This window comes from Sceloporus undulatus, chromosome 2 (genome assembly GCF_019175285.1).
Source record: "Sceloporus undulatus isolate JIND9_A2432 ecotype Alabama chromosome 2, SceUnd_v1.1, whole genome shotgun sequence".
Classification (NCBI taxonomy): domain Eukaryota; kingdom Metazoa; phylum Chordata; class Lepidosauria; order Squamata; family Phrynosomatidae; genus Sceloporus; species Sceloporus undulatus.
Window position 1 is genome coordinate 320,066,709 of NC_056523.1, and position 27,852 is coordinate 320,094,560.

The following is a 27,852-nucleotide window of genomic DNA, read 5'->3' on the forward strand; positions in this document are numbered from 1 at the left end:
GGCGGTGGCATTCTGTGTGCGGTAAAATGCGTCCCTCATTCATTCTGTTTCCTCCCAGGCCCCTTTTGTACCATTCCAGCCAGCCCTGTGCGATAAGGCTCTCAGACTCAGGTTGCTTTTGTGATTTGGACCTTACTTGGCAAACATGACACAATGACTCGACTTGACTTGAGACGTGTATACTTTTATTAACTGACTTGCTGGTGCAGTTCCCTTCAAGCAGCAGGCAAGACTTGCCCCCCCAGTATGGGCACATTTCTGGGAACAGAAATGTGTGTTAGGGTTAGGCAATGGGCCTGAAGCAGAAAGATCCTTCTAAAACTTTTGAAAAGTTTTAGAAGGCTTCTCTGATGTACAGCGCTGAAAGGTAGCTCAATAGATCTCAACCCTCTCCTCAAGCCCATTGCCTAATACATTTGCTGTTCGTCTCTTAGAAATGTACTCCATGTTAAAAGTTGGCTCCCAGACTTGAGACTTGACTTGGAAGTAACTTGCAAGGACTTGAGACTCAACCTGATGTTGACTCTATTCTATGTCCTGCTGATGTGCAGTGACAAAAACAAAAACCTAGGCAATTGTCCTCAACAGTAGCTACTAACAGCAGAGTGTGGAAGCACCAGCTCAGTTTGCAATATTTGGCAATATTGCACTGACCAATCATGAATGATTCACAGACACAGTTGGATTCTTCTAAAGTCCTTGGAGGGTTTATCTCTTGTTGCAATATGTACAAAGTATTTACAAAACTCTCCTTCAACTCCCACCAACATTCACTGTCTGCTATACAACAATTCACTTTCCTCAACCTTCTATCTCAACCCACACGTGCCCCGAGTCTCAGAGCTCTTATATACAATGGAGATAACTATGGATTGACACCTGTTGTTACTTATCCTTTCCAGATATACAAACCATTTTACAACATCTTAAAGGAGCAATGTTCCCAACACCTGACTTGAGACTTGAGACCTGACTGGAGATCTGAGCTAAAAGACTTGAATACATCACTGCAATTTTCACATGAATATTGTCCCCAAACCACTCCCAAGTTTGCTAAAACATGCAACTGCATTACCCCAATATCAGCAATATTCTGATCAAACTGGCCACTAGAAGTGACATAAGGTCCTGTCTGGTTGTCATTTTGGTAAGGATACTGCCAGTAGAGGCCTAAATACTCTGAAGGCAACAGATAGCTGTTTTTGGAACTTAAGCAAGATTAAGCTTGTCTAGTACTTGGATGGGGGACCACTAAGGAGTACCAGGTGCTGTAGACTATATTTCAGCGGAAGGTAATGATAAACCATTTCTTCTTACTCCTTGCCTAAGAGAACACTGTGAAACTCGTGAGGTCTCCATAGGTTGGCAAGCAACTTGAAGGCACATATGCAGATACTGCCAGTAGAGAAGGTCTGTTTGGACTCTTTTGGGGAGGGAGTGGCCTATGGAGGACACAGGACATATATTGGCCCCAATCCCTGCACAGTTATCCATCCCTGCTTTAGAACACCATAAAACATACACAACTGTTACTCAAAATGGCTCACTCTCTCCTCCACCTTCCCCTTAATGTCTAGATCTAGATGTATCAACAAGTGATAAGATGTTAGCATACTAGTGGTTGTCTTAATCCAGTCTCTTGGTTGTCACCTATGAAGGAAGGCAGACTCAACTATGTAATGATATCATATCAGATTATTAAGAATTGGACATCAGCCTCCTTAAAGGGAAACATGGCCTCACTGCCAGCCCATTGTATCACACAGGGTTTTTTTTGGGGGGGGGGACTGTTGTGTTGTCATGAATCTCATGGTGCAAATCATTGTGAGAAGCAGCTAATGAGTGGCCACTTCTTTGCAAGCCTCCATAATAAACATGTGGATGTCAAGTGTGAAGATTCAAGTGTGAAGTATGAAACTGGGGCAGGTCAGCAATTCATCACCACTTCCCTTCAATTCCTGGAGACTTCATGCATATAGCAGAGGGGATGAGCTAGCGTGCAGAAAGGTGGGGGGATGAGAAATGAGAAATTCCCAATTTAATTTCTTTCTTAGTGCACTTAAAAATTAACAGTGATGAGAGATTTAGAGAGCTGTGTATATTCAACCCAGAGAAGAGAAGGTTAAGAGGTTATATGACAACCCTGTTTAAACATTTGAAAAGATGTTATATTGAAGGTGGAGCAAGCTAGTTTTCTGCTGCTCCAGAGAATAGAACCCAGAGTAATGGAATCAAAATTTAGGAAAAGCAATTCCACCTCAACATTAGGAAGAACTTCCTGGCAGCAAGAGCTGTTTGACTGTGGAACTCGCTGCCTCGGAGTGTGGTAGTGTCTCCTTTGGAGTTTTTAAAACAGAGGCTGTATGGCCATGTGTCACAGGGAGTGCTTTGACCGTGTATTCCTGCATGACATAATAGGGTTGGACTGGATGCTCTTGGCATCTCTTCCAACCCTATAATTCTATGTTTCTATAAGTAGATTGAGTGTTAAGTCACACTTCAAAGCAGGCAATTTTCATATACTCTGGTCAACTTCTGGTTGTTGCTTGTTCAAGAAGATGGAGTCAGGAAATTAGAGAATAATTATAATTTAATTTATTTATATTCCACCTTTTCCTGGAGGAATTAAGGCAGATTACAACAGAAATGATAATAAAACAATTAACAATATTACAACATAGAATAAAAATACAAAATATAAATCATGTATGCTTGCTAAGCAATAACTTTAAAAAAATCCTTCCCTATTCTGAAAATGGTATACGGTATTTGTTGGTCAGGTTTGGAGTAGTCATCTATTCTAGATGTGGACTAACTACTGATAACTAGTATTGATTTACTGGTTGCCATTGACTTACTAGTTACTGATAAGCAAAAAGCACATTGTCTCAAATAAGAGAGGGATGCCATTGAATTGACAATGATAGCAGGCAATTCAAGGGAGTGGAAAAGTCCATTAATTAAGCAGAAACTCCCAAAAGGTAACTGGAATAAAGAAACTTTTTTTAATGAACAGCATTTCTGAATTGCTTTTCCAATTTGTGGGAACGCCCAAGGCAATGTACATTAAAAAGTCTACCAAGAAGAACAAAGCATAGTATAGTCTTCCTGAGTAAAACAGTACATTTGAATTGTGCTACATTTACTCTACGCATTCTTTAATGTTTTATGACTGGTGCCAGGATTTTCAGGAAGTGAGGGAAAAAATTGCATGACAGAATTTGACCAGAAGATGGAAAGTGTCCAGAATGGAAATAACAGTATTCTGGCTATGCGAGCATATAATGACAGAGAGACCACACAGTAAACATAAATAAAACCAGCTTGATTGTCAAGGGAAGGAGAAAAAATGTGTCATGCAATTTGAAATAATTTTCTTTTCTCAGGGAAAAAAGGAACAGTGTAGTAAATAGTCTATAATGATAGAAGCTTTGCTGAGGAGTCCTACCAAAGAAGGAGAAACTGGATGAGAGAATTTACCAAGCTATTTAGGTTAAAAACATAAATAAGCAATTTTATTTTTAAAATCTCCATAGAAATCAAGTTTCATTGGGATGGGCAGAGATGTAGCTTGAGGAATGGATCATGGGTCTACTGTCACTTTCCCCAACTTAAATCTTTCACATGCCATAAAAAACAACTCATTTTAGTCTCAGTTTAGCTGTAAACTGAGTGTATGCCCTACCCTTTAAAAAAACAAAAAGGAGGAGGATATTAAGAAACAATTCTCAAAGTGCCTGAATTATTCATTCTGCCAAATGTATTTTTGAAATTCATCTTCAGAGGCCTTTCTCTTTGAAAAGATTTGTAACAGTAAGCCCTTATACGCCATCCATTGGACATTCTAAAGATGATGAGGAGGATGAAGATGATTCCACCATCATCATTAATACCCCACCTTCTCCCCAAACCAGGCCTCAAACTGGCGAGCTCATAAAAACAAATACAGTTTAAACATACAACAAATCAGTATTAAAATGGAATTAAAATATTAAAGAACACTATTTTTTTAAAAAAGTTAAAACAATGAAAAGCAGTTTTACAAAAGTACATTTAAAACAATGCAGCACCTTCAATCAGTCTTCAAAAACATTCAACTCGGAAAAGCTTGTGGGAAGAAAAAAACCCCACACATCCCCACCAGCTGTACCTGTGAAGATGGTGGACAGAAGGAAAGGCCTTTCCTGAGAATCTCAGGGCACAGGCAGGGTCATATGGAGTAATGTAATCTGTCAGTTAGGCTGGAGAAGAAATTGTAGTTCTCAAACGTTTTGGATACCATAAATAATTCTGGCATCCTGAAAGCCAGCTAACTAATTTTCTTACTATCTTTCTCACGGGTTATCTGCACAGGTCCAGAAGCCCCATGTTCCCACCGGCTTCGTGTCGTCCTATTTCGATAACTCAGGCCAAAACCCTGATTCCAGGATCAGGCTGGATCCTGGCAGACTGGACATAGATCCAGTGGATTCACTCCAATGCCGGGATAAACAGGTGTTTAAATGTCGGTACTTCAGCTACAAGGTTGTGAGTTTGATCCCAGGGCTGCAAGGTTGACTCAGCCATCCATCCTTTTGTAGGTCGGTAAAATGAGTACCCAGCTTGTTGGGAGCTATTAGCTTATAGATAAACTGCTTAGAGAGTGCTCAGTTCACTGATAAGCGGTATAGAAATGTAAATGCTATTGCTATTGGTATAAACAGTCCTTAATGGGGGTCAAAATAATCCCCACTTTGCCATGGAATTTCATGGAATCTCCATGGCAAACCCGGGCTGTTTAAACAGCCCCGGCACTCTCTGTACCTTTCTGCACTGTTGCTTCTATTGGGAAGCCCCTCTTTGCTGCGTCTGATGTGGATACAGGGCACTTGTCCATATGAGTACAGCCATGGTGATGGGTGGGGCTTCTTAGTAGGAGCAACAGCTCAGAAAGATATGGAGTGGATGCTGGTAGCAGGTACCAAGAACAGGGATGGGTGTGTAAGCGATTGCTCATCCCAATGTCAGCCTAGGGACTGGCTCAGGTGCTCCACCATCTTCAGAGGTACAGTTGGCTCAGCCCGTGCTTTCCTAGTCCATCTACTCAGGGCTTCATAGTTGTAGTCCAACAGTTCTAAAGGGTATCTGGTTGGGGAATGCTGCTCAGCTGGATCAGTAGCAAAAATGGAGAACATGTCTGTCTGTCTTTCTATCCATACTTTTCCCCAGGATAGGGTGCAGAGTGGCTCACAACATAACTTAAAACAGAACAAAGCTTTAAAAACCAACTATTTTTGAAAAGCAGTTGAACAGTTAAACTATCCTATTAAATGCCATTAATTTAAAACAATTTAAAGTAATTTAAAAGGCAAGATGGAGAACAAAAAATGCATTCCTTATTAAAAGTCCCCTCTGCAGCAACTATTTAATATCCAAAAACCTGTAAAAAAATTTAAAAAGTCTTTGTCAGGCAGGGGATGGGAAACAAAGAGGAGCAAGCCTTACCTTCTGCGGTGAAGAATTTCACAGCATATGGATATGTGAGAGGGTCTCCTTGGGAGCAGCCACCAAGGAGACCCTCTCACGTATCCATATGCTTGTGACAGTGGGGAGACCAAGAGAAAGTCCTCTCCTGAGGATAGCCTGGATGGTCACCTGGTATGTTGCTAGGAATGTCAAATGCCAAGAGGGAGGTCCTGACATGGCTATCTTGCCTTTTAACCTCAGTTTCGGTTCCCACTAGAAGGAAAGAAATGAACTGAGTTGGATGTATAGCTAGAGAGGAAGCCTTCGACCTACATTTGATAAAGGAGCCCCAGAAGAGGAAAGATGAAGTAGCTTAAGGATTCCAGACAGTTCTCTGTTGTGGCCCTCAAGGGCTCCCCTGCATGCAAAATGTCTTCCCCAGCATCATGTTATCATAGCACTAGAGACTGGGTGTATCCACATGGCACAACTGACACCACTTTAACTACCATGACAATATCCTGTGGAATCCTGGGAGTTGTAGTTGTAGTTGCACCAGAGCTCTCTGACAGACCAGGCTGAATACCTTGTCAAATTACAAATCCCAGGATTCTGTAGGATAGGATCCTAGCAGTTAAAGTGGTGTCAAACTGGTTTAATAAACCCATTACAGATATAAAATATGTTTAAAATAATATTTTTCTTGTATCAAATGTGTGAGTTCAACAGTAAGTATTTATTGAATTATAGTACTGTAATAATTGTTATGTTTATGTTTATTTATATCCTGCCTTCCTCCCAGTAATGGGACTCAAGGCGGCTATCCAGAATTATGTATCCATACTAAGTATCCAAAATTATGTATCTCAGCTGTCGATGTGGAACCTCAGGACAAAAATACAAATTTTCTTTGACACTTCAGCTTCCCACATCCAATTTGCTGGCAGAACAGTAATGCAAGGAAGGCACTTGGAAGGGACAGCAGTAAGAAGTCACTTGCTATAAGCTACTTTGTGTCCCAATTTTGAGGGGAAAGCGGGATATAAATAAATATAATGACAATAACAAAACTAAAGCCTTTCCTCTTGCGCCAGTATTTCCCCTTGCAAATGTCTTCCAGCCGGGCTTCCTTTCCATTTCACAGCCTAGGACATTAAAGCAGACGAGGGTTCATTTTCAGAGATAAAACGCCAGTTCTACTTAAATGTCAGCATGTTAGCTTTCATTTTAACATCTACAATAAATATTTGAAGGGTTATATTGCTCAACCGTGAACCTTTTTAGCAGTGGCACGGTAGTTTCTTACCTTTATTTAGCAGGCAATCTTCAGTCTGTAATGAAGCATATGTCTGAGACTGTATACTAAAATTTGCTCTCATTGTGCCCTCTAGGTATTACCAGAAAGGGAGAGATGCCATCAAATGACTTTAATTGTCTAACTTCCTAATACACAACAGATTTCACTCTCAGAATTTTTTCTTTGATTCAAGTATGATTGTGCCAGAGGCAAGGTATAAGGTCACATTTTCAAAAATGATTTTACTGGGCTTACAGCCTCAGGTCTGAGTGCCAAATATAGAATAATTTCCCTAAATGAGCCCCTCTCCCCGGAATATGCTGAGCACTTCTGTTCTGGCAGTCTGTTCACTTCAGGTAATCCCTAATTTTGGCTATATTTATTAGGCCAGATTTGGCAATTGTATGCAAACTCTCCTTTTTCTGCCCTAGATAGATCTATAGTCCTCCCCATCCTGAAGGCTCAAGGTGGGTAGCAGAAAGGAAAAATAAGCAAAACAGAGTCAGATTTCATCTAATTCAATTTCATTTCCCCACCCTTTCCTGAGTCACAAAGCCCAGACCCAAACAGGTAATGCATAAAATATCTCAGCTTAGGCAGGGACTGGCGAGTCTCCCGTGGGAGCAATTTCTATAAGTAGGAGGCAGAGAATAATGTATAATTCAAGGTGATGATGTCCTCACATCACAGTCATTGCTATAATCTACTGTGTTTAAAGGATATGTTGCCTTTAAACTTTCTCAATGGATGCCATAATGCAAGATGTCCTGGCAGACTTATTGTCACCAACTTCTTTCAATCTGGATTTCAAGTTTTGGATTCAAAACTACTAGCATTGTTGATCTGTAAAGCACCACAAGAATATTTGTTATCAGAACCAGCCATGCTTTCTATTATGACCACAGCAGCTATCTCTTGACGATTGGTTGTATGAAATAATTCTCTTAAACTAGCTATCAGAGACTTAGCCTTGTTTATTTGAATTCCTTTCTTCTCAGTAGAAGAGAAGACCTTTGGCATATCTCAGTTAACAAAACCTCTGACAAAGAAACTCCTTTTTGCAAAGACTTTTCATGTTCATCCGATCCCCTTTTATACTTGTTCTCTGTCTAGATGGATTGTTATTTTTAGCTGCATTAGCATTAGGAAGATGATGAAAGGGGGCTGGAGCAACACAAACTTTTGTTGTCAGGCTGCAGCAACTTGACTACAGTAAACAATGTAGTAAACTTTGAGCAGGGAAAAATGAGATCCTACCATAGCAGACCCTAACGTACCTATGTGTGCCCACCTACAACAGGCAAAGTAAACAGCAGCTGCATCCAGATTTCCTTACTCAGCATGTGTGAACAGTAAAACAGAGAAAAAAGGGGAGCAGATAAACCTGTGTCACCAGCTTCTCCCCAGCATGTTAAAAAAGCAAGTTTGCTACCATCAGATGGAAATCACAAGAAGAGTGAAGGATGGGAGAAAAAGTAATTTGTTTTGGAATAAGCCTTCAAATGATCTCTAGAAGGTTCAGAATGCTTTTGTTTACTTCTCCAAGGCTTACCTGGGTTGTTTTGTTTGTTTGTTTTTACTGATAGCACTCTTACCTCTACAGAAATAAAGATTCCCCATCACATTTTCACCCCACAGCATAACTGCATTTCTGAAAATTGAAACTAATTCAAGTTTACATGCTTTAAAAGTTCAACAAATACCGTTGCCAGTTCAGGAACTCTATTTTCTCTGTATTGTCCTAGACTGCATTTGTGGATTGGCAGCCTCTGTTGTAACATTAATTTCTAATGTAAAAGTATTCAATCTAGACTTTCTGAAGAGAAATTAGTTTCATTATTTTCAGTTTCCTTCCCCCATTAAGCAGTTATTTTTTCATGGTTCAGAAACAAGTAATGCAGTTTTCATGTAACTGCTTATTGCAAGAACTGGAGCTCATGTGTATTATTGTAAAATATTCTCAACAAGAAACTAAACATCTAAATATGAAATGAAACTCTGACCTCTTTATGAAATGGGGAGAGGTGGTGGTGGAGGAGGAAATCATAGTATACTGAAAAGTCTTTGACTTGCCAACATGATAGCAACATTTAGTCAATTGTGAAGGTTCACATTAATTTTCAAAATAAAAGCTAGCCACTCAACAAAGAATAATGTGGTTTTAAAAGCACTAACAAATGCACAGCATTCTAATGTAACAATACGTTTCCATTTGAAATGCAGTCCTGTTGAATAGCTACCAGAAGGGAAAGCATGCCATTCTGGAGTACCTTTGCATCTACTAATCCACCACAAATTGGTGGACTAGTAGATACTCCCATTAATTTAGTCATCCTAGATCTTTAGCCCCAAGGTCTCTGGTTGAGCAACACTTGAGCCCCAGGCTAAGCACCCTGTGTTCCAGTTACTCATGGATTTCTCACCAGAGGGGCTTGAACACAGTAGCCAATATGGTGTGGTTTGGTGAGTAGGCATGGATGAAAAGGTGCCTTAGAGGTGCCTTGATAAGTGACTGACAGTATCAGTAGGGATCCCTGTAGGATTAGCAATAGCATGTATATTTCTATACCACTTATCAGTGAACTCAGCACTCTCTACGCAGTCTGTAAGCCAATTGCCTCCAACAAACTGGGTATTCATTTTACCAACCTACGAAAGGCTGGAAGGCTGAATCAACCTTGGAGCCCTGCCTGGGATTGAACTCACAATCTTGTGGTTGCAGTATCGGCATTTGATCACTGCATCACTGGGCATTTAGGGTTTTTCCTCCTCCGGGAGTGCTCCTTGGCCGTTTAAATGATCCTTTCCCATGCTCCACCTCCCACAGCCCAATCTGGGGCAACCTCTCTACATGGTTTTCCAGGGAGCTCATGCTGCTGTTGTGAGGGAACGACAAGGGAACACAACACTGAAAAGCAAACCAGCAAACTCTCTTGGGTTGAGGAGTGCAGAAGTGGGAGTCTTGTGCCCCTAACTCCCACAGAAGTTTAGGGACAACTGTTCTACATTGAGCAGGGGTGTGTGCAACATCCCAATGTAGATGGAAAGAGGGTCACAGGAGTAAAATGTTTGAGACCCATTGTTCTAAGACACTGCCTCACTTTAAACTTAGTTCATTGCATTTGTTGTTGCCGTGTGCCTTCAAGTTATTTCCAATTTATGGTAACCCTATGTGGACGGGGCTGGCATTGCGGGCTCCATCTTGCCAGGAAACAGACTCCTCCCCTAATGGTCTTCCCCACATGCACAACAAACTTACTCAGGCATGTATGGTACAACGGTACCTTTAATAAGAAAATAGCTTTGTGTCCAGAAGATAGTAATTCAAAACATAAAGTCCTGTCTTCAAGTCAGCCTTCCCAACATCCCACTGAGGCAGGGCTGGCTTCCCAGAGCCTCCCTTTTTGACCCCACCAATCGTCCTCTAAGTCCTGAGGATCTCTGGTTGTCTCGTCCCCAGAACCAGCAAAACTCCAGGCTCCCCTCCTCTCGAGGGTTCCGCTGCCTCCCCTCTCCTTGGGTCCTCTGCCTTGGGCGTTGGGCCCTTCTTGGAAGAGGCACCGGCACTCCATCCCTCCCTGGACTCCTTAAAAACTGTTCTTTCCCTTGTTCGGCCGCTGCTGCCCGACCAGCTCTTCCGCATCCATCCTTCCTCCCCGCACGCCTCAGCCCTTCTCCTTTTATATCCCTTCCAGCTCCTCCTTCTTCCTCCACTGGCTCCACCTCTGGGCTAACTTCCTCCTTCCCCTCAACCTCCACCACCTGGCTGCCCTTAGCCCCCTCAGCTCTCTCCACCTGGGTGAGTACCTCACTACATAACCCCCCCCTAAGAGAGATGACGGGCGTGAGGGCGTCCAGGTGGCCTGTCGAGAAAAGAAATCAGCATTAGAATGGAGAAGACCCTGTCGATGACAAATTGAGAACGCATATGGCTGTAAGGCCATGTACCAACGCGTAATTCGGGGATTCGTGTCCTTCATAGAAGCTATCCAAGTCAAAGGTGCATGGTCTGTCACTAACTGAAAGGGTGCCCCCCACAGGTAATACCAGAGCGCTGTGACAGCCCACTTGATCGCTAGGGCTTCCCTCTCTATCGCTGCATATTTCTCCTCCGCCGGTTTCAACTTCTTACTTAAATATAAAACCGGATGTTCACCATCCTCCCACACTTGAGACAGAACTGCTCCTAGGCCCTTATCCGAAGCGTCTGTTTGTAGGACGAAGGGTTTAGAAAAATCGGGGGCCCTTAAAACTGGAAAACTGCACAAATGTGCTTTCAACCTCTCAAAGGCCTTCTGTTCGACTGCTCCCCACCTGACCCGTCGAGGCTGACCCTTCCAAGTCAGATCTGTCAGCGGACTGGCAAGATGCGCGAAATGGGGAATGAACCTTCTGTAGTAGCCCGCCAAACCTAGGAACTGTCGCACTTGCTTTTTCGTTTGCGGGATCCCCCAATCTTGTACTTTTACTATTTTATCATTTAAGGGCTTTATCTTCGCCTGCCCTACTATATGGCCCAAGTACTTCACCTCCCGGCATGCAATTGCACATTTTTTTTGGATTTGCAGTAAGGCCAGCTGCCCTCAATGCTTCCAGGACTAGAGACAAATGTCTTAAATGCTCCTCCCACGAGTCACTAAAAATAATAATATCATCAATATATGCTGCAGCACAAAAGGATAAATCCTTCAAAACTATGTCCATAAGGCGTTGAAAGGTGGCTGCTGCCCCATGCAGGCCGAAAGGCATTCGGGTAAATTGGAACAGTCCTTTGGGTGTGGCAAAAGCTGTCTTCTCCCTATCCTCTGGCCTTAACTTAATCTGCCAATACCCTTTTGTTAGATCTATGGAATACAAGAACTGGGCCTGCCCCAGTCGGTCCAACAGGTTTAGTGCCCCTGGCATTGGATAGGCATCAAACTTCGAAACCTTATTTAACTGGCGGAAATCCACACAAAACCTTACTGATCCATCCGGTTTGGGGACCAAAACTGGCAAACTACGCCATGGACTAACAGAAGGTTCAATCACCCCCAGCTCCAACATTGCAGCTACCTCTTTGTTAATCACTTCCTGTAGTCTCCAAGGCCAGGGTCTAATGAGTAACCTGACTATAGCACCCGGCTCAGTTTGAATAGCGTGTTCCCAAAGATCGGTACAACCTGGCTTTCCCTGAAAAACATCGCCAAAAGTCTGCTGCAACCCTCTCACCTGTGATAGCTGCTCTTCATTTAAAGCTGACAAGACAGGTGTATCCCCGGTCTCTTGGAAATCCTTGGCCTGTGGTCCTACTAACCCCTCATCTTCCTCCTCTAATTCTTCCTCCACATCTCCGAAGAGGGCTTCTCGGACCCTCCACGCCTTTAGGAGATTAATATGGAAAATTTTCTTCTTAGAAGGGTCCCCCTCCATTCTGACCTCATAATCCACCGGTCCCACCCTTCTGACTACCTCATAGGGCCCTTGCCATTTTGCAAATAATTTTGCTTTTTGGGCTGGTAGAAGGACCAAGACTTGCTGTCCTACTTGCAACTCCCTTTCCTTTACTCGCCTATCAAAATCCCGTTTCTGATCGGCCTGTGCCTTAGCCAGATTTTCCCGGGCCACTTGTCCTATTTCCTTTAAATGCTGCCTCATCTGCAAGATAAACTGTAGCTCCGACTGGGAATTTTGAGGTTCCTCCTCCCACCCCTCCTTAACGATATCCAAGATCCCTCTAGGTTTCCGTCCAAAGACCAACTCAAAAGGAGAGAATCCCAATGATGGTTGCGGCACCTCTCTAAAGGCGAACAAAAGGGGCTCCACTAGCTGTGGCCACTTCTTGGGATTCTTTTCTATGAATTTCTTTAACATACTCTTTAAAGTCCTATTAAATCTTTCCACCAGGCCATTAGCTTGGGGATGATAAATTGAGGTCCTCAAGGGACGTACGCCCGACGTACGCCCAGTATCTCCCACATTCTTTTTAGGGTCTGACTCATGAAGCTCGTTCCTTGATCTGTCAGGATTTCCTTGGGGAATCCCACCTGTGAAAAGATTTTCACCAACTCCTGAGCAATCCGTGAAGCCTGCATTGACCTCAAGGGGACTGCCTCTGGATAACGGGTCGCACAGTCTACAACTACTAACAAATACTTGAAACCTCCAACCGCCTGTTCTAGGGGTCCTACAATATCCATTGCTATCTGGGAAAAAGGCTCTTCTATAATGGGCAGAGGTATCAGCTTCCCGCCTGGAGGTCCCTTCCCTTGGAACAACTGGCATTGGGGACATGAATTACAAAAAGCCTTTACCTCTGCAAACACCCCTGGACAATAAAAACGTTGGATTACCCGTTGCGTAGTCTTTTCTGTCCCCAGGTGACCTGCCATGGGAATCTCGTAGGCCAACCTCATCACCTCCCCTCTCAGGGCCCGAGGTACCACCAACTGAGCTTCTGGGTCTTCAGCGTCCCTTTTTGGAGGAACTCGATATAACAGGTCCCCGTTTAATTCAAACCGGGGCCCCTCCCCGCCAGTCCCCTCTTGTACCTGCCTGAAGGCCTCTTTTAAAGAGGGATCATCTTGCTGCCAGGCCACCACCTGGGCTCTTCTCACTCCCGCCAAATCGACAACCACCGGCCCTACAGCTTCCCCTTCTAAACTCTCTGTCTCCCTTAACAACCCACGCCAACCTGGCCAATCCCTCCCCAAAAGGGCTTCTCGCCTCAAAGAGGGTACAACTCCCACCCTCAACCTTCGCTTCTTCCCTTCTACTTCCACTTGGGCCCACACTGCCTTATAGGGCTTTACGTCTCCATGTATGCATCGGATACTCACCCATTGGGCCCCTGTGTCTTCAGGTACCTCTCTCACCAAGGTTTGGCTACACCCCGAGTCTACTAAAGCCTCCACCTTCCTTCCATTTATTCTCGCCTCCACCACCCGCAGTGGCGAGGGTTTTCCACTTACCTGGGTAGCTTTCCGAGTGTCCACCCAGGAACATTCTATACCGAGACAATCTTGACGAATATGGCCCTCCATCCCACATGCGTAACACACCACACAATCCGTCCCCTTAGGCTCCGCCTCAGTTGTCCTTTGAGGTTCTGCTTGCTCTGTCTCCGCAGGTGCCCTTTCCTCCAGCTCGCGAGGCATCTCCACCAGGGTTGGCTCAAGTCCTCTTTCCCAGCTAGGTAGAACCTGGCCTTCTCCTGGTGGAATATCCCCTGAACGTCGTTGGGGCCACCCCAACTCACTATCCTCTGCTGCGGTAAAGGCCTCCATTAAAGTTATCGCCATCTCCAAATCCTTGGGACGATGGCAACGCACCCACCTACGTGCTGGAAGCGGCAGAGCTCCCACAAATTGCTCCACTAGGACCACCTCTGCCACCTCCCCTGCTGACCTCTCCGTAGGTTTTAACCACCGCAAGCCACAGGCACTCACCTTCTGTCCCAAGGTCCTCGGGTGCAGGCCCGGCTCCCACTTCAGGTCTCTCAATCTTAAGCGATATGTTTCCTCCGAGATGTTAAGTGTTTGCAAAATTGTCTCTTTTACCTTTTGGTAATCCTTTGCCTCCTCGGTGGACATAAGCCTCTTGTGCCAGTCTGGTTAGGCACGGAGTCAAAATCAGAGTCCATTGTTCCAGTGGCCTTTGGGCCGCGGCTGCCAATCTCTCAAACGTATTCAGAAATGCTTCTACATCATCTTGAGGCCCCATCTTCATGAGTCTCAGGGGATTTGACCCCACCATCCCAGTCAACCCCCTCTCCTGTTCATCTGTTGACCCCGTCCGCCGAGCCCGCCACAAATCGGCCAACTTAGTGACCAATTGTTCCTGGGCCTGCTGCTGGGCACTGCAGACCTGCTCCAAGAACCTAGCTTGTTGGGAGGACACATGTTGGAGGAGAATTTGTTGCAGTTCAGTAAGCCAGCAGAACAATTGTTCCTGTTTAGCCCTTAGCCCCACCCTAGGGCTAGTGCCCACATTCTCCACCAATGTGGGCGGGGCTCACATTGCAGGCTCCATCTTGCCAGGAAACAGACTCCTCCCCTAATGGTCTTCCCCACATGCACAACAAACTTATTCAGGCATGTATGGTACAACAGTACCTTTAATAAGAAAATAGCTTTGTGTCCAGAAGATAGTAACTCAAAACATAAAGTCCTGTCTTCAAGTCAGCCTTCCCAACATCCCACTGAGGCAGGGCTCACTTCCCAGAGCCTCCCTTTTTGACCCCACCAATCATCCTCTAAGTCCTGAGGATCTCTGGTTGTCTCATCCCCAGAACCAGCAAAAGTCCAGGCTCCCTCCTCTCAAGGGTTCCACTACCTCCCCTCTCCTTGGGTCCTCTGCCTTGGGCGTTGGGCCCTTCTTGGAAGAGGCACCGGCACTCCATCCCTCCCTGGACTCCTTAAAAACTGTTCTTTCCCTTGTCCAGCCACTGCTGCCCAACCAGCTCTTCCACATCCTTCCTCCCCACACACCTCAGCCCTTCTCCTTTTATATTCCTTCCAGCTCCTCCTTCTTCCTCCCCTGGCTCCACCTCTGGGCTAACTTCCTCCTTCCCCTCAACCTCCACCACCTGGCTGCCCTTAGCCCCCTCAGCTCTCTCCACCTGGGTGAGTACCTCACTACACCCTATCATGGGGTTTTCATGGCAAGTTTCTTTAGAGGGGGTTTGCCTTTGCCATCATCTGAGGGTGAGAGAGTGTGACTTGCACTGCAGTGGGTTTCCATGCCTAAGTCAGGATTTAAACCCTGGTCTCCTAGGGTATAGTCCAATGCTTAAACCATTTTTAAGGTTTAACCAATTTTAACCTTGCTGTGATCCTGCTTCGATCCATTGGGAGAGGCGGGAAGATAGAAATAAAAATTATTATTATTATTATTATTATTATTATTATTATTATTGCTTACAGGTGGGTTTTAGTATAACTTTGAATGCTATTCAATGTTGTCACTTGTTTAAGAAGTATGCATAATCATGTGCATGCTCTCACAGCAGTTTAAAAGTATGCTACAGTGCATGGGACTAGAAGGTGTTATATGAACTATTAAACTTTGCTTCCAAATTTTTGGTTTTATATCTCTACTTTTTAACAAGTTAAACAACAAAGAAGAGAATCTTGCTACATAAAGCACAGGAAAGATCAGTGGCAGCGGAAAACAAAAGCAACTTTAACAATTCACAGAGATGACTAATTCAGTAAACTTTGAAGTGCTGGGCTGGAGTAATATATTATATTTTCCTTTACATCTACAAAAGATTTTATGTGGGATTTAGAAGAGGATTTTGTCCAGGTTTTTTATTTTTATTTTTATTTTAAAAAATTATCAAACGGCTTAATGGTGGGTCTGATTTTGCATGTTTTTATTTAGAAAGAGATAAAATAACTCTACACTTTTTATTTACCTGCATGTGTGTATATGCACTCCAGAGGTTAGAAAGCCTTTTAGTTAATACATTTAAATGTAATTTGTTACGTTCCGGAGCTCTGTCTTTTAAACATAGTAGAAAACAAGGATTTAAGACCAAAATTGAATCCACTATTATATTTAATCACCGCTGCCAGAATAACAATTGCCAAAGTCTGGAGAAATAAGGAAGTGCCGAAAGTGGAGGATTGGTTAGGAAAGTGTTTAGAAATCATAGAAATGGATACCATAACTTTGAAATTAAAAGATGAAATGCGAGAAGAAGATAATTTAACTTGGTCGAGAATAAGAGAATTGTTTCAAAAGGGAAAGGTTAAATAAGGTAATAAGGAGTAATACCGTTGCTGTGTAGAATTATAGATAAAGAGTTAATTATTGTATAAACTTAGGATTTAAGCAAAATAGAATGAAAGATGATGAGATAAGGAAGTAAGGATGATAGATCTTTGAGAAATACAGTACAGTAGAGATTTTATAGCTAATAAATAAGCAGTAAGTGAAATAGAAAGTGAGGGGGTGGGGTGGGGGAGGGGAGGGTTAAGAAATATTGGAGTAAGAATTTGGAAATGTTTTGGTATTGCCCTTTTTATGTTGTAAATAATTCAATAAAGATTAATTAAAAAAATGTAATTTGTTACAGCAACATGGTACAACACCAGTTAGTTACCATAACTAACCAGTTATTTCCAAATTCTGATACTGTTGCACATATACACCTATATAAATAAACTGTACTATAGGAGCTGCTAGTTAATACAGTAAATGACTGGGGCTGTTAATGAACCAATCCTTAAAATCAACACTGTTAGTTTTAAAGAGTCTGCATTAAATTAGCATCTAATAATTGATTTTCAAAACCTCACTAATGGACTAATAGTAATTTCAAAGGCTATAGAAGGCTAAGATAGGAAGGAACGAGTTATAGTTCCCTTTTTAAAAAAATATTTTTTCTATGACTTTCATTGCTGTGTTATATATTTTATTTTATTTATTTCATTTCATTTATATACCACCATTCCTTTGATCATGGCGGTGTACAACAATTACATAATACAAAAGTACCCAAACAAACCTCCATATTATTACAAAAAATACATTTCAAATACAATACAATTCAAAAATCCAACATACAGTCAGATAACACAATAAAAACAGCTTAGAATACCATAATACAGTGCACAAAATCAGTCTCCCCGAACATTACACAAACACGCATCCAGCGTGTATATTTATCGTTTATCCATAGCAACATCCTCTACATTTTAATGTTCCATTCTTTTAAATTTTTTTCATAGAATCATAGAGCTGGAAGAGACCACAAGTGCCATCCTGTCCAACCCCCTGCCATGCAGGAACTCACAAACAAAGCACCCTCGACATTTTAAATTTTTTGTTCCAATATTCAGTTTATAATGATATAAAACTATCCGTGTCTGTTTATCTTCACAATGTCTCTTAAGCTGTGAAATTTTAATGATATAAAACTATCCGTGTCTGTTTATCTTCACAATGTCTCTTAAGCTGTGAAATTTAGACCCTTAAAACTTTGCATGAATAATGAGGAACTCTTAGGGTTGGACCACTTGGAGGTTATTTTGTTTTTAATTAATTTTAGTCAATTAATATTTGTCTGTAACCTGCAGAACTGTCTTCAGTCACGAGATGAAGGACTTCCCAACTTTCCCTAATTAGAAGAGAAGAAGCTAATGGCAAACCTATAGAAGGCCGCAAGCCATTACATGTGGTTATTCTCTTTGCATGGTCCCAAGGTTTTTGCACAGTTCAAAGAGCAGAGAGAGGGTCTGCTTCTTTGTAAGTAGGAGGAACATGGTCAGAAAGAGAGGAGTTGAGTGAACATCTAGGTGGAGGGACAGAAAAACCAACAAAGACGAGGGCTGTAGAGTAGAGGGAAAGAGGAAGGGCACTGAGTCAGATGGTGAACTAAGAGGTTTCTACCCCTTGTGAAACTGGATGTTTCTGATAGTATATATGTGTAGTGGCGTTGGTGCATTGTTCTGAAGGCTTTCTGGAGGTCCCAGTGCACACAGATTATTTCTTCAACCCAAATCACTCTTTAGCAGCCACCTCCTGTTTCCCCAGTGCAGCAATTCTTCCGTATCACATATTGAAATACTGGATCGGGTCTCATGTTTGTGTCTCAGAAGACATTAAGCTGCGAAGTGGGATATGAATCTCTCCTTCAGATTAGACCATAGGAGATACACACACACACACACACACACACACACTGTGTGTGTGTGTGTGTGTGTGTGTGTGTGTGTGTGTGGAGGCATCATATATGTTTTGGTTTTGCACTGTAAGTACATACTTTCCAGTATAGACCCCCATTAGTGAGTTATATTTTCAGCATCAAAATGCTACTCTATTCCAGTGATTCCCAAACTTTGATCATCCAAGTATTTTGGACTTCATCTAATAATAATAATAATAATAATAATAATAATAATAATAATAATAATAATAATAATAATATATTTATATCCCGCCCCTTTGAAGTCAATCGGGGCGGCTAACAGTAATAAAATACAATACATTATACATCAAAATCTACCTCCCTCCCCCCCTTAAAAAGTTATTAAATCAATTATAATTAAAACCAACAAATTAAAACAACATCAACACATACACATTATTACAAAACAAAGCAAGACAAAACAGTAAACTGCGGTAGCATTCTACTTAAATTTCCAGGGAGGACCTTGGGGACTCTCATGAGAAGAGGGTTCCTGAGGCCGGGATTATCTATCCAGGAAAGGCCTGCCGGAAGACATCCGTCTTGACAGCCTTTTTAAAGCTGTTTAAAGATGTCAGTTGACCTCCCAGAAGCCCTAGCCAGCTTGGCCAGCAGTCAGCTATTTTGGGGAATGAATCAAAACATCTGGAGGACCAAAGTTTGGGAAACCACTGCTGTACACAAACATCCAACAGCACAGGCACATGGAAAAAGCAAGTCTCCTCTGGGTGTTATATTTGTATATCTTTGTGAGGTAAGTGGAAAGTCAGTGTTGAGGCATCAAGTGGCCATCACTTTTCTAGGTCTTTAGTCTTTAACTTCACTTGCATAATATGAATTTGCATGATGCACTGTTTGGAACTCTGTTTTGTTTTGCCATTATGATACTACTGACACTAAATCCATCTTGGATTCCCATTGACTTACTCGTATATATCATTCATGGAACAGATAATTATGGTAAATTTACCATAGATTGATTTAACTTGCAAAAAGAGCAACTTTTTAAAATCAGACTATGCCTTAGTGATTTTACTTCAGCTTTTCAAAGAACCTATCAAGTTTCCTCTATGGAAATGAGATTAATTCCCACATACTGTAAATTGAATTTAGTATAAATCTATTTAGCATGTTACTTGGGATCCAGACTTTTTGTTTTAAAGAAGCTACAGTATAAAGATTTTTTTAAATGTGCAGCAATGTTAGTATGGATCCTAAGCCTGTCTTGATCTTCCCAGCCAACTAGAAATCTATGTATATATTTCTGAAAAACTTTTTGCACTGCTTTCTTCTAACATATTCGTATTTCCAGGTACAGTGGGCCCTGGGTATCCATTGGTGTTTGATTCCAGGACCACACACACATGCATACCCTATAGATACAAAAATATGTGAATGCTTAAGTTCCATTATATAGGCGGGTTATAAACCGCCGCTTTGAGGCAGTCTGCCGCCGCCGCCGTTTGCTCTGTGCGGGAGCTGCAGCAGCCACACCGCGCGGCTCCCGCACGGACCGAAAAAGAAGCTCCAAAATGGAGCTTCTTCTTGCGGTGCCTCTGTGACGTCGCGAGGCGCCAGGGGCGCATTTGCGACGTCACAGACGCTGCGACACGTTCGGATGCACAGCGTCCGATACGTAAAGATGGCGCCGGCCGTGTGGAACGGCCAGCGCCATATTGTACGGACAGAGTCCGTATTAGAGCCAGGGGCGTCTAGAAAAGACACCTCTTTTTTAAAATGGGACGTCAGTCTGTAACCGGCCATACAGTGGTGTAGTAAAATGGTGTCCCTTATTTTAAAAATGGCAAAATCAAGATTTACATTTTTTAAAAAAAATATTTTTTTGAATATTTTCACATCATGAATTGAATGCATGGATGCAGAATCTGTCAATATGGATGGTCAGCTGTTAATGGACCATTGTAAGTCAGTTGTGTGTGTTTTGTTTTGTTTTTAATTTAACAAAACTGCTCTAGGTAGCCGTTATCATGAGCTGCCTTGGGTCCCTTCGGGGAGAAATGCAGGATAGAAATTAAATAAATAAAAAAATTAGCTATTTGAAACATTAACATCTCTGCAGGTACAATGCTTTACCATGGTTAGGTTGAGGGGTTGGGGATAAGAAAAAGAAGGACAACAAAACAAAAGAGAAATTGAATTGCTCCCCTTCCACCAGTAGGGAAAGACCTTTTTATTCAGATAGGTTTTTGGCCATTAACTGGTTGTTTCGAAAGGACTTTTTAAGGATGGAGTCACACCTTTCCCCTTTCCTTGTTGTGTTTTTAAAATGTTTTTTTCCTATTGTTTTAATTCATTGCTTGGCTTTGATATGTTAGTTTATTTAATTGGTTTTTAAATGTTCTTTAGTGTAATAATTTATTGAATTTTAGTTCTACTCTATTTTAATTTGTATTATAAGCTGCCTTGGGCCCTGCAGTGGAAGAAAGAAAATAATTTGTTATTATGGTTACAAGTTACAAATACCTTGTAAAAACAAACAGCAAAAATACACTGTTATAATTGCAAGAAAGTTATATATCAGCTGTTGAAGATTATGGCAAAAGGAGACAATAAATTCACAAAATATGTTTCTCCAAGTTTGACCATAGGTATCTGGCTGGAAATTTGCAAAACAATTAAAAGTGAACCATATTTCCACAAATAAGTCTAGAGTCAGTTTGAATCTGGTTTTAGATACAAAATGAATCAATAGATCACATTTTTGGTATTTTTAAAAGAGTGTAATTCTTTAAATTTGACAAAATAATGGCACCTGAAAGTTAACGAGGAGGAGAACAAATTTATTAATCAGTCAAGAATGCATAATACCTCAAAAACCAGATTTTAAAAATAGGTAAAGTAAAATAGCTTTATTGTTAAAAGCTAAAAGCCATCACAATTTGATACTGTTCCAGCCAGTAGATACAAAAGCAATATAAAAGGATCAAAACACAGAATAAACAAAATAATAATAATAATAATAATAATAATAATAATAATATCCCATCAATAGGGTACAGTAATACAACAATAATGAAAAAAACATATGGCAAATGAGACTTTTAATCCTTACTCCCACCTTGAGAACCAAGTCTAATCTTACTAGTAACTAAAGCAAATTTTGCCACCATGGAGGTAATGAATACATCATTACCAGCCAAAAGAATACAGATCTGCTGGGAGCAAGATCTGTTGGAAAGAGAATGTAAAATATGATCAAGGAACTTTTGTCTAGGATCTGTATAAAGAGGGCAGTGTAAAAGGTAATGTTCAGTATTCTCCACTACCCCAGTTTTTCAAATACACCATTTTAGGTGGCTGGGGGTGTTATTATATCTGCCTGTCAAATAGGCGGAAGGCATACATTGAAACCGTAAGGCTGTGAATGCTTTTCTAACAGGGGCCAAAGTAAGATTAAAAAATAATTCTCTAATCCAAACGATTTTTTTATATAATGGAAAGCAAAAGGAAAAAGAAGAGTTCAAGAGTGATTTATCAACAAGATGGATTTTTCCTTTAATCAGTTGTTTAACTCTACCGGCGGCATAATTTTGTAATGAGTCAACATTAATGTCATAGTTCTGCAGTATCGTTCTGACAGTATATACCCAAGAACTTGAGGAGTTAGAAGATAATTGCTCTAAAAAGCATTTTTTTGGGGAAGCCTGGAATCACTCATGGTCAACAACTTCAACCAGTAAAAGCAAGCACAATATGTATACCGGCTTGAAAGGCAATTTGACCTGTTTCTGTTCTCAAAAAGGAGATGGGTACTTTTAGGAACAGCCAACAGGGATCTCAGGAATGAATTCTGAACAATTTCCAAATTAGAGATACTATTATACCCCCAAATTTCTGCACCATATAATAGTTGAGGAACAATTTTTCTTTGATAAACCTCAATAGAAGGAGCTACCAATTGACCTCCTTGAACTCTGTGGAATTTTAGGAGGGAGTTTATAGAATGAGATGATTTTAGCTTGGTTGCAACAAAAGGTGTTTTCCATGACAAGTTAGATTGAAATCTTAAACCCAGATAATTGAAATAGGATTGTTGATAATAAAAAGCATAAAAATTAGGTTATAAATTAAAATACAAAGACATAGAAAACAACATCAGAATATTATAAAAGTGTTCAGATTACAGTCATCCCTCCTTTTTCGTGGGGTATCTGTTCCAGAACCCCTCGCAAAAATGGAGAGTTATGGATATATTCAAGCCCTATTGGCTTGAACATAGGCATGGGTGTGTGGGGGTGCACAGAGGCGTGCCTCGGGCACACACCCCATTCATTTTCCCTCTGTTTGTCCCTCATTCATAAGTGAGGGACGCGAGTCCAAAGACTGCAAGAATAGAGGGAGGACTCTATATCAGATTATTTCTTGGGTAACATTAGGACATCTGTTCCGCTGCTCCTCCCTGTTTTTGTTTTCAAGAAAGTGGGTTGTTTAACATTATCTATTTGGCAAGGAATTTAAGAAAGGAGATCCATAAAAATAGCAGGAAAATAGGGCTTGAGCATACGCTCTTTTAATAAATATTAATAATAATAAAAAATTTATATTGCCCCACCTCTTCCTACGGATGGAGGCGGAGTTACAACCTGATAAAAACACAATACAATCATAAAATCCAACAGTCAATTCAATAAATACATCAATGGGTTATTTACAGAGGATCATCATCACAATAAGGGTAGTATCTTAATCAGGTACAGAGGGGTAAGCCCGCTGGAAGAGCTTCGTCTTGACTGCCTTCTTAAAGGCGTCCAAGGTAGTAAGACGGATTTTTTCCGGCAGGCTGTTCCACAATTTAGGGGCAATGGCAGTCAAAGTTTTTTGGGAAGTCATGTGCAACCTGGTAGTTTGTATTTCGAGTAAGTTTTTCCCTGAGGTTCTGAGAGTGCGGGGCAAATTGTGTAGGGAGAGGCGTTCCCGCAAGTAACTCGGGCCCAGGCCATGTAGGGCTTTAAAGGTGATAACCAACACCTTGTACTGTGTCCGGAACGGATCCCCCATGTATGGGGAAGGCAGACTATATAAATCCCTGTTTAAAAAAAAATAAAATAAAATCTTGTAGAACATGCATTGTGCAATACGTATTCATGAGATACATAACGCATATACTCAACAATAAGTCGACCTCATATATAAGTCGAGGGAGGAACATCAGTACCTTTGTGCAGTTGAGGCCTTTCAGGAATTATCAGTGAGAAGTGTCCTAAATCAGTGCCTTTGAGGCTACTTGCTGTGCGGGACTGCAGATTATTGTTTCCCAATTGTCCATAGGTTATAATTGTTTATTTCTTGTAAACTTACAAGGGATCACCAGCCAATGGCTCAGGGACCAGTATCGGTCCAGGGACTACCATTTTGAGTAGCACTGTCTTAAATGATCACACGCTAAAAATGCTATTAGACAGCTATTGTATTTGAACCCTCCCAGGAATAACTAAGACTAAATGCAATCTATCCTATGTACACTTACTATTTTACCATTGCTTTCATGGTAGTCATGTTATTAAATATGTCAGCTGAGTTGTTGTTGAGTGGTCAGATTATTAACTGCTTCAGCTGGGTAGAAGAGGTGGCTTTTAATGCAATGCATTATTCTTTATATTCACTGTTTTATAAAAATGTACCTGCAATGAGGCAACATTCATAAAATCCTACCTGCTGTCTTGAGGTCCCCCACCTTAAAACCAGTACTGAAGTCCCTGACCGGGGTAGATTAAATGCAACCATGATTTGCTATCCCAGACTGTTTTTGCAACCTGACTCCACTAGACTGCCTTTTATATGGTAAAAAATGTTGAATTATTTGTCCGGAAAGCCAGGAAACTCAACATACAATTTAAATACATCACAGCCTTACCCTTTAATGTTAAAAAAAAATTCAAAACCAGAAATGGATCTCTCACTACTACTGGCTTTGGTTTGCATAAGTTTTTCCCCCCCATTGAGGGCATTTTTGTCCATGCAGCCCCTGAGTAGCCTCAGAGGCAGAAAATTGGCCCCTGGACGTGCCATCTTTGATCAAAAGTTTTCTAAATCTCTGGAATGAATTGTCTAGAAAAGTAGACTTGCTTTATTCAGCCTCTACTGAATGAGATGAAGGGTTTGTCTAAATGAATAGTCTATAAATTATTATGTCAGTACTAAGCCTCTAAAATGCTATGCACATTTCACAGTAGTGCATGTGGGAATTGCATTTGTGGTTTGAGGATATCATTAGGCCTGCTTTTTATGTAAGATCTCCATTTTAAACTACTGTGAGTATGGAGCTAAATAAAATCTCTGCCTTTGGGGGCCATATACCTTGTGATATATGGACCACAAGAAAGAGGAGCTACAATCCATAAACCAAGAACTCAATACAGTCTCGGAGCTACGATTCAGGCCTCTGGGGAGAATCGGGAATACTCTAAACAATGTGGTTTGATAGAATAACACCTGACTCCAGGAAATAAAGACTTGTATATAAAAAACAATCTGCTGTTTCTCTTGAATATGTAAGAAGGAATTGTCATGTTCAGACCAGGACGTAGTTGAATATAGGCTGAAATGGCAAGTTTGGGAGTACTCCTGCATGCATTCCTGTTAAAGTTGCATGAGTGCGCAGGGATTATTTGAGCAACTTTATCATACCCACTGGGCATGTAGTAGTGGGGACCAGACTTGGTTTCAGATTAGATTAGCTGTCACATGGAGCTGTTTTTGAAGTCAGTCGGAAATCTTCAGTTGGCTTCAGATGGAGTTGACCAAACTCTGAACAAAGGAAGTTGATTGAATCATATTACATACATACAAGTACCAGCTTTGCTGCTTGCCACTTTGATTGCAAACTTTATTAAAGGTACAGGTTTTGAACATTATTGTCCTAAGTGGAAGACCGCCTGACAACTTTGCACCTTTTCTAAGGCCCAGATTTGAGCTCTCCTGCCATCTGAAAGGCAGCAGGGCTTTGTCAGCATTGGTACCCAATAGTTGGAACAGCTTCCAAGAAGAGGTCCAACCGGTCCCATGACAGTTTTATTTCAGCATGTTTTTTACAGCTTTATTTTCAATATATTTTTACGCTGTTTCTTTTCATTTTTAAACTGTTTGTATAGCATCCATTGTTGATGTTTTTATGAGAAATCCCTGCTTATCTGAAAAATTGGGGATGGTGGTCTATCAGAAAAGTGGAATTGAGGTGCTTTTAAAAAAAAAGCTTTCAAATTACATTTTGGCCACTGAAAATGTAAATAATACACCATAATAATAGATAGATAGATAGATAGATAGATAGATAGATAGATAGATGTTTATCCCGCTCTTTTCCCAGAACTGGACTAGATAGATAGCATGCAAGTGGTCCCAAGTGAGCCTTATAGGCAAGAACTGATGAAAGAGTGGGACTCCTGTCAAGTTAACAAAACTTGTCTGTAATTTCCAAGCATTGAAAGAGTAAATTGTCAGAAAGCGAGGTATCAAAAAGTGGGGAAAGCCTGTGTGTGTGTGTGTGTGTGTGTGTGTATCACCATTGACTAGACTATAAAAAAAGAAAGTCTATACATTTCTGTAATAAATGGTGACAGCTGCTTGATCAAATAGGGATAAGGCATTTGTTCTCCCCTACGAAAAAAACTAGCATTTTTATCTTGTGTGAAATCTTTGTCATGTAATTATCAAAAATATATATAAATGTAGTCATCTACTTTTTAAATAAAATTAGAATCATAGAGTTGGAAGAGATCACAAGGGCCATCCAGTCCAAGCCCCTGCCATGCAGGAAATCACATTCAAAGCATCCCTGACAGACGGCCATGCAGCCTCTGTTTAAAGACCTCCAAAGAAGGAGACTCCACCACTCTCCAAGGGAATGTGTTCCACTGTCAAATAGCTCTAGATGTCAAGAAGTTCCTCCTAATGTTGAGGCGGAATCTCTTTTCCTGTTGTTTATATCCATTATTCTGTGTTCTAGTCTCTGCAGCAGCAGAAAACAAGTTTGCTGCATCCTCAATGTGACACCCCTTTAAATACTTAAACAGGGCTATTGTATCTCTTAACCTACTGCTTAACACAGGGGTATTGTATTGTATTGTATCCCTTAACCTACTGCTTAACACAGGGGTAGGCAACCTTTTTGAGCCGGGGACTGGGTTGCTGTCCCTCAGACAACTGGGGGGGGGGGGGGAGCCGGGGGGGGGAACTTCCATCCCCCAGGGGGGGGGTCGCATGCCGGGGGCAGAGCTTCCACCGAAGCCCCACGGGGAGAAGGAGGCATGTGCCCGCCCTCTCTTCCTCGGTCCCTTCCTTCGGCCGAATGGGCTCCAAGAGGCCCTTTCGGCCGAAGGGAAGGGCTTGGGCACCCGTCCCAAGCCCTTCCCTTCGGCTCTTCCCTTTGGCCAAAAAGGGTTCCAAGGGCCGTGGAGGAGCCCAGGAGGTGGCAGGCCGCTTCCGCGGTCCCCTTCTCGGCCCGTGCGGCCCCAGGCCTCCCTCCGGAGAGAGAGGCCTAGGGCCGCAACGGCCCTGGGGGGAGCCCAGGAGGCGGCAGGCTGCTTCCGCGGGGCCCTTCTTGGCCTGTGCAGCCCCAGGCCTCCCTCCGGAGGGAGAGGCCTGGGGCCGCATGGGCCGAGAAGGAGCCCGCAGAAGTCCTCTTGCTCCTCCTCCCGGGCAGCACGCTCAAGAAAAGAGGAGCCCGTCCCCTTTGGCCAGTTGGCCAATGGCTGGCTGGCCAAAGGGGACGAGCTCCTCTGTCCTAGCCCCGCGGGCGGCACGGTGGCGGTGGTGGCGGTGGCACTGCCCAGGAGGAGGAGGAGGAGGCGCCCTTGGTGGTGGTGGTGGCGGCGGCGGCAGGACCGGACTGGGGCCGGTCCTGCCGCCTCTGCGGGCCGCATCCGGCCCACGGGCCAGGGGTTGCCAACCCCTGGCTTAACACATACCACTCTGGCTTCATAAGTTACCCATATTCAGTCATCACTTTATGCATGTGTGTGTATGTGTGTGTGTGTGTGTGTTATGTGTAATGTGTACTCAAGAGCTTTGAAAAGGAACTTGCTGAATCACAGCTCCAAGAGTTATCCCTTTTCCAAGCTTTGACTGTGCACACACCCATATGTACATGCATAGGTATTTTTGTTTGTTCTGTCTTGTAACTGAGTCTTGCCTTTCATGTGTAGTTTAAAAAGAAAAAAACAACTTCAGCAAGACATCACTGCTAAGCATCAGTCTGCCTGTTTTTTTTCTTGGAAAAGACTGGTGATAGCTTCTCTCTGTGACATTGCATTAGGCTGCAGAGGGCTTTGGAACACAGAAAGGCATTACTAACCCTTTTCAAGGATTGAGGGAAGTGTGAGGTTTCTCCCCAAATACTGATAGCTATGGGAAGCAGTTGAAAGCACCAGGACCTTTTCTACTTCCAAGTGCCTCTGAGGTTCAGTGTGGTATCAAG

The 27,852-nt window shown here is 42.2% G+C and overlaps 1 protein-coding gene across 3 annotated transcripts in view; it reads left to right on the top strand.

The window, feature by feature from the left end:
* DYM (dymeclin) overlaps positions 1 to 27,852 on the top strand; it is a 263,922-nt gene that overhangs the window by 149,672 nt on the left and 86,398 nt on the right. The window lies entirely within an intron of this gene.